Consider the following 10893-nt stretch of genomic DNA (forward strand, 5'->3'; position numbering starts at 1 on the left):
GTTCAGAGACTAAGAACCCTTCACAGAAGTCACTCTCTGGCGTCAATACAGACCCTGCTGCTGCTGACCACCCTCTCCCCACCTGAAGGACTCCCTGGCCAGACAAGGTGCAGCACCTATGCAATCACATGCGACGAGGAATGAAACAGCATAGGAACCCTGGGTGGTTATCCCTGAGGATAATGAACCTTGGGTAACAAAGTAAACACTGCGTTAGCGTTTCAGCAGAGACTCTCATACTTGCATAATAAATCCCCCTCTTAGCCTACCATCACAGGATATACTCTTCAATTTTTATTTCCTGCTTAAAAAAAATCACTACAGAAATAGTATTGGAGGGCTTCCCTGGTGGCGCAGTGGTTGAGAGTCCGCCTGCCAATGCAGAGGACACGAGTTCATGCCCCAGTCCGGGAAGATCCCACATGCCTCGGAGCAGCTGGGCCCGTGAGCCATGGCCGCTGAGCCTGCGTGTCCGGAGCCTGTGCTCCGCAACGGGAGAGGCCACAACAGTGAGAGGCCCGCATACCAAAAAAGAAAAAAAGAAAAAAAAAAGAAATAGTATTGGAAAAAATTATAAATTCCAAATTCATACTTCACTGTCACTTTATTTAAAATAATGTGTATACTGCATATGTGAGAAAAACGAACCAATCAAACAAAATCATCATTAACTACTATCAAGGGCCATCCCATATTTAAAACTTGCCTGAGTGGCTTAAGGGAGAAGAGGCATGAAATTAGGAAGAGAAGAGAGGGGGCCCAGCCAAGCGCTCAGGCAAGAAAGGGTGTAGAAGGAGGAGGCAAAGAAGAGGACCTCAGTAAGACCAGGCAGGCATCAAGGTCAGTCCCCCAACCATCGTCCTATGACACCCCCACAGGCTTTGTCACTAGTTGCCTCTTCAATTCTTGGGCAGTTTTTCGTACGTGGAGCCAAATGTCAGTGCAACTATAACTACCATTTACTAGGGAACCTGCCAAAGCAGCACAAAATAAATCCAGCCCTCTTTCCATGTGAAAGCTCTTCAAATATTTCAATTATAAGAGAAACAATGCCCTACATAGTCTTCTATTCTCCAGGCTAAATGGCACTGTCGTTCCTTCAACCATATGGCAAATGCATTCCAGTTGAAAGGCAGCATATTACAGTGAAAAGAACATAGGGCTTTTAGTTAGAAAACTGGGCTCAAGTCCAAGCTTGGCCCCTGGTTAACTCTGTATTCTTAACCTCGTTTCCTCACTTATAAAATTAAGGAAAATAACTACCTTAAGCTGTATGGTGAGAGGACCGTATTTAATGAAAGGTACACATGAAATGTATGCTTTTTCAGCCATGCTGCCACGGATGCTCATTAGATTCCACAGTACTAATAACCTAAACCTCATAAACCTTATGAATTAAATTAGTTTTATAAATAAAGTTTTGGAACCCAACCCAACTAAGCACATGTGTGGTGGGGGAGGACAGCGAGAAGCAAAGGCAGGAGAGGAGGTGACTAAGATCCCTGTACTGCTAGACAGTATGCTGGGTGGCATTTATACTCTACACTAGACCTTCAGAAATATTACTTTAACATAAATTTGCAGGTTGTGTTTTGTTCTGAATTTTTATAAACGAACATTAGTAACTGAATTGCCCAAAAAATTTTTCTGCAAAATAATGTTTTATTCATTAGAGTGACATTCTGATTATTAATAGATGACTAGCATTCCATCATGATGGAGCTGGTCTGGATGAGCAAGACTTTGACCTGGATGGGTAACACAAAGGGTGAATAACTAACTGTGTGTCTAAAATGTGCATTTCTAACTTCATTTCAAAGTCAAATATAAAAAACAAAATCAGAACCGAAATGCTTATTTTAACTGCATTACCACTAGGGCCAACATAGAAGGGTTAGTGCAGGCCAAACTAGGCTACATATCAATATAAATCTGCCCTTATTGGGAGGGAATTCCCTCCAGGCCTAACCACTCTAGAGGACCCAGATTATTTTCCCTAAGCATCACCATGAATAATTTAAAGTAGGCTTTACTGGAGGGACAATCTCAATAATTCATAGGGCAATATAACAAACACAGAAAAGTTCAGGAAGAAAACAAGAGGCTTGACTGGGCCCAGAAGTTTTGCCATTTCCCCCAAAAGTACTCTCAACTGCATCCATCAGAAACCTCCAGCACATATATCTCACCTGGTTTTCGGGGAACGATGTCTATTACTTGTCAACAGAATAAGAGGATTTGGATACAATTTATAAATGTGCAAACTTTGCTACCAAGGACTCATATGTGGATCTCCTAGAACTTCATATCCACATTAACCAATTGGGTCTTTTTTTTTTCCTTTTTTTTATTTTATGAAAATGTTTCTACTTTCTCCTGCAAGATTATTAATACTAATACTGACTTAAAGTAACTTGTAACAACATTTAGGGCAATCTAGCCTTTGGTACTTCATATACACTACTCAGAAAGCCCCCCCAGACTCAAACTGCAATGGTAAACCCTAGGCTATGCTACTTGTTTATTTCCTGACTTTCCACCCCTGCTCCTATTAGAAAGTAAACTCTAAGAGTGCAGGGTGTTTTGTTTGTTTTGTTCATGCTGTTGCCTCAAAGCCTAGAACAGTGCCTGATCCATAATAGCCTTTTATTATCTGCTGAATTGAATGAATAAACAGTATATTTATATTATGGAATATTACTATGAAGCCATTAATCACAATGAGTCAGAATGATACCAGCTGATTTAATGGACTTTCCAGAAGTATTAAGTGAGGAAAACAAAAGGCAGAAGTGCCAAAAATATCCCATGTTTTAAAAAGTATGCCCTGGAAACCCATACATTGATCGGGAAGTGGAGAACTTAGAACCTGACACACTGCTGGAGGGACTGCAAAATGGAGCAGCTTTGAAAAACAGTTGGTGGTTCCTCAAAAAGTTTAACATTGCTACCATATGACCCAGTGATTCCACTTCTACATATACACCTAAGAGAACAGAAAACATCTGTCCACACAAAAATTTGTACATGAATGTTCACAGCAGCATTATTCATACTATCCAAAAGTGGAATAAACCAGGGACTTCCCTAGTGGTCCAGTGGTTAAGATGCTGCACTTCCAATGCAGGGGGTGCGGGTTCAGTCCCTGGTCAGGGAACTAAAATCCCACGTGTCATGTGGCCAAAAAATTAAAAAAAAAAAAAAGAAAGAAAGAAAAGAAAAGTGGAATAAACTAAATGTCCATCAACTAATGAATAGATAACAAAGTATGGACTCTTATTTAGCCATAAAAGGAATGAAGTACTAATGAATGCTACAACATGGATAACCCTTGGAAACATTATGCTAAATGAAAGAAACCACACAAAAGGCCACATATTGTCTGATTCCATTTATATCCAGAACAGACAAGTCCAGAGAAAGTAGATTAGTGATCGCCAGGGGCTTGGGGGAGTGGAGAATGGGGAGTGACTGTTGCTGGGTACAAGGTTTCTTCCTGAGGTGATGAAAATGCTCTGGAATTAGAGAGTGGTGCTCAATGCACAACTCTGTGAATGTACTAAAAACCACTGAGGTGTGCAATTCAAAAAGCATGGCAACCTAAATGTCGATCAACACAGGAATGGATAAAGAAGATGTGGTACATATATACAATGGAATATTACTCAGTCATAAAAAAGAACAAAATCATTCCATTTGCAGCAACATGGATGGACCTAGAGACTGTCATACTGAGTGAAGTAAGTCAGACAGAGAAAGACAAATATTATATGATATTGCTTATATGTGGAATCTAAAAAAAGGGAACAAAATGAACTTATCTACAAAACAGAAATAGAGTTACAGATGTAGAAAACAAACTTATGGTTACCAGGGGGTCACGGGAGAGAGATAAATGGGAAGATTGGGATTGACATATACACACTACTATGTATAAAACATTGATAGATAACTAATAAGGACCTACTGTATAGCACAGGGAATTCTACTCAGTACTCTGTAATAGCCTATGTGGGAGGGGAATCTGAAAAGGAGTGGATATATGTGTATATATAGCTGATTCACTTTGCTGTACACCTGAAACTAACACAACATTGTAAATCAATTGTACTCTAGGGACTTCCCTGGTGGTCCAGTGGTTAAGAATCCATCTTCCAATGCAGGGGACACAGGTTCCATCCCTGGTTGGGGAACTAAGATCCCGCACGCCGCAACTACTGAGCCCACGCACCACAACTAGAGAGAAGCCCATGCACCACAACTAGAGAGAAGCCCGCATGCCGCAACTAAAGATCCCACGTGCCACAATTAAGACTGGATGCAGCCAAAAATAAATTAAATTAAAAAAAAAACTATACTCCAATAAAAATTTAAATAAATAAATAAATTTGACTCATTTAAGTTGGAAAAAACAAAAAGGATGAACTTTATGGTATATGAATTATACCTCAGTAAACCTGTTATTTTTAAAAACCATACATGTTTGCAAATGAGTACATGAATGAATATATGCATACACGATTCTTGTATTCAAATGAATACATGAACGATGAAGAGTGGTATGAAAGGTTGACATTCCTGGTGGTGGAGTTCGGGGGAGGGGAGAGTGGGGTGGGGAGAGGAGACAAGTGTTGAGGCAAGAAGTAAGAGATAAACAAAAAAAGACTAAAAAATCCAAGGCTGGTGGCCTTGAGTGGCAGGGACCGGGCAAAGTTGAATAATTACGCAATGAGGTAAGCTTGAGGAATAAAAATGAGGGGGACTTCCCTGGCGGTCCAGTGGTTAGGACTCAGCGCTTTCACTGCAGAGAGCCCAGGGTTCAATCCCTGGCCAGGGAACTAAGATCCTGCAAGCCTTGCGGCTTGCCCCCCCCCCCAAAAAAAAAGAATAAAAACGAGGGAACTAGGTTTGAAAAATCCAGCAGGTAATTTGTAACAGGGCAGAGAAAACACACCTGAGTAAGTGTAATGATGTGACAGAGTTTGCAGAAATGCAGAGGCCAGATGGGGAAAAGAACAAGAACACAGGACAGAAGATTTAAGACTGACCCTAACCAGGGACTTCCCTGGCGGTCCAGTGGTTAGGACTCAGAGCTTTCACTGCTGGAGCCTGGGTTCAATCCCTGGTCAGGGAACTAAGGTCCAGCAAGCCACCAGGCCAGGGCTGGGGGGTTGGGGCGGGAGGCTGGGGGAGACTGACCCAAACCCATCAAGGTTTAAAATGTGCAAGAAGACTCAATAGCTCCTGCTCAAGAACTCTTGGGCCTGGTGGGGTAGAACAAACTATGACCAGGAGACGCTACCAGGGGAAGAAGGGAGGGGGACTCAGGACACTGGCATCTCCTACATGGCAGGACAGGGGCATCTCTCGGAAGAAAGTGTCCAGTTGTGACGGTTCTGGAAATCAGCAGCCCCAACAAACTGCTTCAGGACTTCCCACGGGACGAGGTGCCCCTAGAAAATGGCTGAGTTGGGACTTTCCCAAGAACATGAAAAGTGAGAGAGGAAGAAAGGGACAACTTTCATTTTTAACAAGTATTTCTTGACAAATCCTAACACTGCCGTCAGTTTCTTTGCCTCTTTCCCAAGCTTAATCAGGCTCTTTTTTTTTTTCTTTTGTACAAACTCAGTTCTTTTGAAAAGAAGTGTAATACAGGGCTTTTTTTTTTTCAAGAGACAAAGTATTTTTCCCCTTTAACATTTCTGTTTTCCCTGGGCTATATGTACAAGAGACAAACTTGAAATTTAATATCTTCATCTCTTAAAACTTTACCATCCAAAAACAACAACAACAACAATAAAAACCACCACCACCAAGATGGAAGGTATACAAGGGGAAAAAGGGAAACAACATGAAACAAATGCACATTCCTTCCAGAGCCCGGAACAAAGGTGATATAATAGACATCACAGACAGAGTCTCCTCCGTCAAGAAATTAGATTTTAATTAGACACTAAGACACAATTAAATGGACTTTGCAAGTTGGTGTGCATGGCTGGGAGGTATCTCAGGGATGGCGAGGTCAAGTGGACCTGTAGTGAAAAGCTCCTCAGGGACAGGGACTAAGTGACCCACTTCCTCAGGACCCATGCCTAACAAACTACTCACCCAGCAGATGCAACGACACGCACCCCACTCTGCACTGTGGTGTCCCAGCTGGTGGAGAAGAGCAGACAAAACCAGAGAGCCAAATCCTAACTGGACAGGGTGCTTGGACAAGCCTGCAGGAGACAGGATAAGGGATGCCTTTCAGGCCAGGTCCTACCTGAGCTGAGTTTTGAAGGATGAAGTGAGAGAAAAGCTTTCCAGCAGAGGAGACTGGAGAGAGTTCCAAGGACCAAGAGCTCAACGAAGCACCTAAAAGGAGGTGGGGGCAGGACGAGAGTGGCGGCCAGAGCCCAGTGACACCAGGCTAAGGATCGGCAGATCTGATTGTAAAGATAGTGGGAGCCATTGAAGGATTTTAAATTGTGCAGCGAGCAGGGCAGTAACCGTGAACAGATTAACATTTTAGAAAGAAAGGCAGGGGCAAACCTCAGGATTTAACCAAAAAATAAAGACAAGAACTACAATGAAGATGTGCAAAAAGGTCAGGGAAAGCACTTAACAGATCTGCGTTCTCTTCTTCTGGACAAATGTCCTTTACAGAGTTTCCATGTTATCCTTTGAAAATGGAGAACTCAGGTGGGTGAGAGCAGTCAGTCCTCCCAATGTGAACATGAGTATTTGAAGAATTAAAGATTGCATTATTAATTTTAATTAGAGACACTTTTAAAATGTATGCTTGATACACATTATATACTGTAGTTTTGTAAGTACAAAAGAAAATTTACAATAACTCTAAATCTAAATCTAGTAAGATTTTTTAAATCTTTACAAATTTTTAAGATTTCACAGACACAATGGTCATCTGTTACATTCACTTTGGAACTGGACAGGGTGCTGGACAGCCACTTCTCCCCTCAGCATATCTGAAATATAATCTGTAAGCCTAATTTCTTGATGGTCATGGTGTTTCACAGCAAAAGACTGGGGTCACAATACTAAAAAGTTTCGGAGCTGACAGAGAATCCCCACAGGGGTTCTTTACCTCGGCAGCCAGTCTATTCAATACTAACAATTCCAACCACCAGGAGGAATTTCCCTGCCTAGGCTTATACACACACAAAAATATCCTGACATTTTACATCTGGTAGGAAAGGATGATCAGAAGTGTCTTTAATACCAAGCAAATTCAACAGAGCCTTCTTAGTTGCCTGTGGATTGGGACAAATGACCGCAAAGTAACTCATATTTACTCTTAAAAAGTAATCTATACTTTAATCTTAGCAGCAAAAGCCCCAGGAACATTTTCACTAAACTCCCTTACTACAACAGCAAAACAATAGATTCTACGTTCTCTTTATTTCTAAAAATACCTCATTGTGATAAGAAAACCAACCTGTAGTTGCCATTTATTACAATCTCATTTAGCACCATTTACTATCACCATCATGTCACAGAAGATGCTTTAATTTTAGTATCAAGAAAACGACATTTTTTAGAAAGGGAAGTCCTAGTTGAATAAATTTAGTTTTATGAAAAACTCCCTATATTGTCCTCGTTTTTCTTAATACACTGAAGCCCACTCAACAGTTCATTTCAGGGGCCTGACCAAGAGTCTCCGAGATTGGTTCTCACCAGCCTTACAACACCACCTGGTCTTTGACGAAGGACCACAATGTCATGGAACTGGTGAGAAGGCCCAGTTCTACCCCTGGCTGAAGAGGACTAAGTAGGCAAAGATCCATTAAACATTAAAATTGGCAACTCAAGCTCCTTTCCATCTCCACCCCCAACCCCCACACTTTACAGATGGGGAAATGAAGGCCAGAAAGGAAAACCGACTTGCCCAAAGCCATAAAGCCAAGAAATTTAACGCACCTACTGACACCCTGCCACTGTTCCTCTACTGAGGTGGAGAGTTTGCGTAATGACTATGGACAAGTTAGCCATGTGATTTAAATATGTATATGGTTACACAGCAAGTCTTAATGTATTATGAAAACCCATCCCTAATAATAATTTTGAACCAAAGCAATACTATCATCTGAGTCATCTAAAATATAAGATGTACTTTATGGAGTCAGTTATAAAGAGAACCTCTGCTTCAGAGAAATCCCGTCTCAAGAGGACACACTGCAGATACACAACCCCAAAAGTTCAAGTTTAAAACAGAAATTTTGATACAAACCTCACCTTAACCAATACTGCTACAATCACTTCCCATTCACTATGATGCTGAACTGCACACTTAGATATTTGGACTGTTGCCAAGGTGCAGAGTGATAAAGCTTTTCTATGGCACTATATTCACTTTCTTTTCTTTTTAAAAAAAATTTATTTATTTTATTTATTTATTTTTGGCTGTGTTGGGTCATTGTTGCTGCGCGTGGGCTTTCTCTAGTTGTGGTGCGCGGGCTTCTCACTGCGGTGGCTTCTCTTGTTGCAGAGCACAGGATCTAGGTGCACGGGTTTCAGTAGTTGTGGCTCGCGAGCTCTAGAGCACAGGCTCAGTAGTTGTGGCACACGGGCTTAGTTGCTCTGCGGCACGTGGGATCTTCCCGGACCAGAGCTCGAACCCATATCCCCTGCATTGGCAGGCAGATTCTTAACCACTGCGCCACCAGGGAACCCCTCACTTTCTTACTGAAAATGAATGTCAAGAAAATCCCTACATACGTAGAGTATGCACAGGCAACTAAAAAGCATTCTCCAGCTATCTCAAGATGCTTGGTGCACACTCATTCAACGGAGAAAAGGAGACTGGTTTCAAGAGAAAAAAATTACTGAATCAGCTATCTCTTTATAGAAAAAAATCTTACCTAGGTCAATACCTTACTTCTCCTTACCCTTCTGCATCGATGTGTCTATTTGATAACCTACCCATATTATAGTGATGTCTGCTGGTATCTACCAAGCCCCAGGCTCTGATTGCATCTCAAGATGCAGCCCCCGGGGTGAAAGCAAACATTTTTTAGTCTCTCGCATCTGCTGCAAACTTATAAGACATTATCAATGGCTGAAGATGATTTTTTTTTTTAATACAACACAGACATTTCCCCCTGTGATCAATACAGGACGGCGAATTTATGGGAATTTTCCCTGGGTCCTCCCGTGCTTGCCCGCGAATTACCAAGGGCATTAACAAATCAAGATTCTTTGCGCTTGAATGATCACAGGAGTTACTTGGTTTTGTAAATGGGCCGAAACTGAGTGGAAACTTTCTTTTCCAGTCATCTCCAGGGGAGCTGCCCAGAAACGAACTCTGATGTCTTAAACGTAACCACTGAAGCCATACAATGACCACACTGCGGGAAAGGCAGAATTTCCTCGGCAGAACACAAGATTATTCACATCCAACCTGATGCAATTAACCAGGTCTGGAGAAAAAAAGGATACTCCTCCTGCTCCGGGCTGACCCCGCCGGCGGAGCTGGGAGCGGGTGGGGGCGCGGCCCGGCGGAAGCAGAGCCCGCAGGAGGCCCGGGTCGGCCGCCCGCCGCATCCTCGGGCCCGGGGATGGAGGCCGGGGACTAAAGGACTGGGGGCCAGGGGCTATGGGGCGGCGACCCCAGCCTCTCCTGGCGCGCGAGAAGAGGAGACCGGTGGGCGCGGGCGCAGAACCAGCCAGGCCCCAAGCAGCCGGGACGCCCGCCGGCCGGGGTCGCGGCTTCGGCTGCCCGGGGGCCCGCGAGGGGATGGCGCAGGCGCGCGCCAGGCGGGGGGCCCGGGAGGGGACGGCGCAGGCGCGGGCCGCCGGGGTCTGCGGGGCCGCCGGGGCCTGGCCGCGCGGGCGGCGCTGAGGAGAGGGACGCTCCCACCGCGCACACTCAGGGCACCCGGCCCCGGCTCTTACCGCGCAGCGCCGCCTCGCTTGCTCGCTGGCTCCGGGCTGGGGCCGGGCGGCGAGCTCGCCCGGTGGCGCGGCCCGAATCCGTTGAGTCCGGCCTCAGGGCAGCAGCCAACCCCGCGGCGCCGTTCGCCCGGCCCGCCCAGCCTCCCTCGCGGCCCACGCCCCCAGCCCGCCCCTTGTCCGTCCCACACGGCCGCCGAAGAGTGCGCAGGCGCGGCGCAGGCCCCGCCCACATCCGCCCCCGCGCAGGCGTCTGCGGCACAGCCCACTCGGCTCGCCTCCCTCTCGGCTCTGGATCGCGCAGGCGCCATACCATCCGGCCGGCCACAGAAATGCCTCAGGCAGGCAGTGCACATGCGTGAGGCTTCCTGCTCGCGCTGGCTGGCGGATGCTCCTGGAGGATGCACTGGGCACTGCCGAGTGATGTGTTAACGCTCCATCATCCCAAAGGCTCGGCTTAGCCCAGAGGTCCACGATTCATGCTCGGCTTAGCCAAGAGGTCCAACATTCAGGGACGTATCTATAGCGTGCCAAGGACGGCGCTGGGCTTGAGCTAGACAGTGGTGGGAAAACGCAGAAGCCCTGCCCTCCCGGTACTCCCTGGAGATTTGGGGGGAGATGGGATGCAGGTTTTAAAAAAAAGCACAACTTTTTTTTTTTAATTAATTAATTTTTGTCTGCATTTGGTCTTCGTTGCCCCGCGCGGGCTTTCTCTAGTTGTGGCGAGTGGGGGCTACTCTTCATTGCAGTGCGTGGGCTTCTCATTGTGGTGGCTTCTCTTGTGGAGAACGGGCTCTAGGTGCGCAAGCTTTAGTAGTTGTGGCACGTGGGCTCAGTAGTTGTGGCTCGCGGGCTCAGTAGTTATGGCTCGCGGGCTCTAGAGCACAGGCTCAGTAGTTGTAGCGCACAGGCTTAGTTGCTCCATGGCACGTGGGATCTTCCTGGACCAGAGCTGGAACCCGTGTCCCCTGCATTGGCAGGCGGATTCTTAACCACTGC

At 45.3% G+C, this 10893-nt stretch overlaps 1 protein-coding gene across 3 annotated transcripts in view; it reads right to left on the reverse strand.

Moving 5' to 3' along the window:
* The window catches only part of SPECC1L (sperm antigen with calponin homology and coiled-coil domains 1 like), a 122644-nt gene extending 112615 nt beyond the window's left edge, over positions 1–10029 (reverse strand). For 2 of the 3 annotated variants that reach the window (XM_070046938.1, XM_030836203.3), the window contains exon 1: positions 9898–10029. The gene's annotated coding sequence lies outside the window, so the exon portion shown is untranslated. Of the gene's footprint in view, positions 1–6108; positions 6222–9897 lie in introns of all 3 variants that reach the window. The other variant, XM_030836204.2, reaches the window with a different exon arrangement.
* Between the last annotated feature and the right edge of the window lie 864 nt (positions 10030–10893).

This window comes from Globicephala melas, chromosome 13 (genome assembly GCF_963455315.2).
Source record: "Globicephala melas chromosome 13, mGloMel1.2, whole genome shotgun sequence".
NCBI lineage: Eukaryota > Metazoa > Chordata > Mammalia > Artiodactyla > Delphinidae > Globicephala > Globicephala melas.